The sequence below is a fragment of the Bison bison genome, unplaced genomic scaffold, assembly GCF_000754665.1.
Source record: "Bison bison bison isolate TAMUID 2011002044 unplaced genomic scaffold, Bison_UMD1.0 scf7180017860037, whole genome shotgun sequence".
Lineage (NCBI taxonomy): Eukaryota > Metazoa > Chordata > Mammalia > Artiodactyla > Bovidae > Bison > Bison bison.
In genome coordinates this window covers 118,132-121,209 of record NW_011490609.1, presented here as the reverse complement: position 1 = coordinate 121,209, position 3,078 = coordinate 118,132, and the positions used below count along the sequence as shown (strand labels likewise).

The following is a 3,078-nucleotide window of genomic DNA, read 5'->3' as shown; positions in this document are numbered from 1 at the left end:
CGCGGAGAAGGCGATGGCACCCCACTCCAGTACTCTTGCCTGGAAAATCCTATGGACGGAGGAGCCTGGTAGGCTGTAGTCCATGGGGTCGCTAAGAGTCGGACACGACTGAGCGACTTCACTTTCACTTTTCACTTTCGTGCATTGGAGAAGAAAATGGCAACCCACTCCAGTGTTCTTGCCTGGAGAATCCCAGGGATGGGGGAGCCTGGTGGGCTGCCATCTGTGGGGTCGCACAGAGTGGACACGACTGAAGCAACTTAGCAGCAGCAGCAGGGAGCTAGATACCATATGCCACAAATAAGACCCACCACAGCCAAATAAATAGAAAAGAAAAGTTTATCCTACTAAGGGCATTGCTAGTAGAAAAATTTAAGGGAGATGCCTGTAAGTCAATGATTACACAAGACATCAGATTTGCTTAACCACAAAACCTAGCAGGGTTACATAGCAATAAACCCAAACAACAGAGCACAAGATGAGCCACAAAACAATAAAACAATGGTGGCATGAAACCCACATTGTGCCCAGTGAGCTCATTACGTTAGGACACTCTCTTCGCACACATAAAAAGCAGTAATTTGTGGATCTAACTTGATCTTGCAGGACCAAGAAAACTCCATTGCCTAACCTGGAGGACGGGCTGAAGACGGAAGCAAAAGGTCTACTCAAGAAAGACAAGGTCTTCTCGTCCCCACTTTTCCCTTTTCAAACTGTAGCCCAGTAAGTCCTCGGGCCATGGCACCCTCTTGCCCGTCCACTTGTTAGCCTCACAAGGGGTCCTATTCTAGTATCACTTATCTACCACTTTGCCTGTCGAAAAAGATGAGATATAAAGGACTCTGGCACGGAGCTCTTCAGCACCCCTTCGCGGGAAAAGACACAAACGGTTTCACCAAGTCCAGGTTGAGGTTGAGGAGCTGGCCTCTCCCCGGGTGGGGTGGCCAGCGCTGCCGTCCAGGGGCGAGAGGGCTAAGCTAGGAGGTGAGAGGTGTAAAAGGACCTCGCAAAAGAGGACTTTACATAAGGGTTGAGGTAGTAAAGAGTTTTAAGCAGGATAATGTAGGGAAGGGAGGCATTCACGTGCACCGAAGGCAGAAAGGCAAGGTTAGGGACAAACCTCGAAACGAATTTAAACCCAAAATGCCCGATCAGTAAGGGGACTACTCGTTTTACTTGGGGCGGAGGACCTGGTGCTGAAATTTCAGATCCCTAGTCACTCCGAAGATACTGAGGTTTGACTAAAGTCGGGGGGCCTCGCAGCGCAAATCTACACAAGGAAGGAAACGCTTACCCAGCAACGCCCGACATTCACGCTGAGCTCCGCTCTTCCGTTTCCGTAAGAAACTGCGCAAGCGCAAATTCACAAGCCCGGCTTCCGGAGGCGGGACCTAGTGCGCTACCGGTGAGGGGCGTGACGAAAATGGCGGTAGTTCTATGTAGCCCCCAAAGAGGCAGTGGAGAGGAGATGATTCCTCCTCATATCCTCAAAGTGCTCTGTTAACTTACTGTCTTGAACCTTTTGGAGTAAGAGCTTACCGTTGTGTGGATTACTTAGGTGGGAAGCTAATATGTATCTCCCTAACAAGTTGAAAATGGCTTCAATAAAACCTACTGGCAATAGGTTTCCTCCCAAGGCTCAAGCAATTTAGTGGTTGGAAAAGTGGGTCTCCAGTCTGGCAGTTAGAAATCATTTCAGTAGTTTCTAGTTTAAGGAAACAAGAGCCGGACATGCTCTGTTTTACACACTAGAATGAGTAATGAAAAATTTCCCTAGTATAAAGTGGGTCATTTCTCACTGATACCTTACAGAATAGCTTTTCTTTTCCATTCTTATTTCAGCCAGGAGGACAAATTCAACACTCTCCTGGTTCCAGAGCCTCAGTACAGAACCTAGCATGAGACTGGAGCACTAAATCATGTGATAATTTCTGTCACTAACCATTGCTTTTAAAAATGAGTATCATTAAAAATAAGTTCTTATGAATTGCATTCTTCCTAGTGTTTGCCTTTTAAAAGCACATTACACTTCCCACCTCTCACCCCTGGTTTTATTGATATATATCCGACTTACATGACTATGAGTTTAAGTTGTACAGCATGGTATTCTTACACAGACTGAAATAATTACTGCAGTTAAGTTTATTAAGCATGTATCTTTTAATATTATACTCTCAGGATAAAGAACAAACTATTGACATGCTCGAGCCCTAACATATTTTCCCTTTATTTTTCATGTTCTTTAGGTGGAAATATGAAATTCAAAAATTCACATTTATTAAAACTATGATGGCCACTTAATTAGTAGCTAATATTTGGAAAAAAACATAAGACTGATGTTTTGCTGAAAATCAAAAATCTAAAAATGAAGAGGGTTTTGGTCTCAACCTTCACCTTTCTTAGTTATTCACCAGCCATGCTACTACAAAGTAAAGACTAAGTGCTCATAGATTCAGAAGGAGCAGAGGAACCATCAAATTACATACTTCACCCTCTGGACATTCTCTTCCTGTATCTATCTTTATTCACCTGTTTCTAAAATCCTATCCTGTCATTCAGCATAAAATTTCAGTCTATCGAAGACCATTCTTGCAGTGTAGAGAAGACAGGGTTACAAGAATCAAAAGCTTTGAAAGCTTCCATTTAAACTTGAAACATACCTCTCCACTCATACCAGATTGGCCCAGGAACTCAAAAAGACAAGCTTGCATGAAATGGGCAAAGAAGTGCAATTCTCGCAAGTGAAAGGGAGGGTTGCCTTAGTCTAGTAGCCAAGCTTGATATCAGAGGGCAGACATGATCTCACAGAAGGTTGATAAATGGCTGTACGTAATATTATTATTACTTTGGACTGCAAGGAGATCCAACCAGTCCATCCTGAAAGAGATCAGTCCTGAGTATTCATTGGAAGGACTAATGCTGAAACTGAAACTCCAATACTTCGGCCACCTAATGCAAAAAACTGACTCATTTGAAAAGACCCTGATGCAGGGAAAGACTGAAGGCAGGAGGAGAAGGGGATGACAGAGGATGAGATGGTTGGATGGCATCACCAACTCAATGGACTCCGGGAGTTGG

The 3,078-nt window shown here is 44.1% G+C and overlaps 1 protein-coding gene across 1 annotated transcript in view; it reads right to left on the bottom strand.

The window, feature by feature from the left end:
• Window positions 1–1,311, bottom strand: part of LOC104982253 (zinc finger protein 347-like) — a 17,108-nt gene extending 15,797 nt beyond the window's left edge. Inside the window, exon 1 of the mRNA XM_010831604.1 lies at window positions 1,295–1,311. The gene's annotated coding sequence lies outside the window, so the exon portion shown is untranslated. The remainder of the gene's footprint in view (window positions 1–1,294) is intronic.
• Window positions 1,312–3,078: the final 1,767 nt, after the last annotated feature.